Genomic DNA, 413 nt, shown 5'->3' with positions numbered 1-413 from the left:
AATTTATAACCTGGAGTGAATCAGAAAAGCCCTTACTGGAAGCACTGAATGAAGAGGAAGTTTAGGTTAGCTATTAGGAAAAACTTTCTTACCAGGAGTTTAGTAAAGCACTGGAACGGGTTGCCCAGAGGGGTGGTGGAAGTTCCATTCTTGGAGGTTTTTGACTAGGCAGAGCCTTGGCTTGGATGATCTAATTGGGGCTGGTCCAACCCCCTGCTCAAAGCAGGACTAGATGACCTCCCGAAGTCCCTTCCAAGCTGAATTTTCTATGATTCAATGACTCCTCACATCATCAGCAGGGGTCCTGATTTTCTCTGTTTAAATATAGCAGATTCTCTGCTTTCCCTCTTCTCCCCCCCATCCAGAGTATTCCATAATTAAAATGAAACATCTGTATGTGTATATCAGTCGAA

At 43.8% G+C, this 413-nt stretch overlaps 1 protein-coding gene across 1 annotated transcript in view; it reads right to left on the bottom strand.

The window, feature by feature from the left end:
- Positions 1–413, bottom strand: part of GSE1 (Gse1 coiled-coil protein) — a 264,182-nt gene that overhangs the window by 55,996 nt on the left and 207,773 nt on the right. The gene's annotated exons all lie outside the window — the stretch shown is intronic.

Source organism: Gavialis gangeticus, unplaced genomic scaffold (assembly GCF_001723915.1).
Source record: "Gavialis gangeticus isolate Ggan-Ray unplaced genomic scaffold, GavGan_comp1, whole genome shotgun sequence".
Taxonomy (NCBI): domain Eukaryota; kingdom Metazoa; phylum Chordata; order Crocodylia; family Gavialidae; genus Gavialis; species Gavialis gangeticus.
This window is presented reverse-complemented; position numbering and strand designations above follow the sequence as displayed.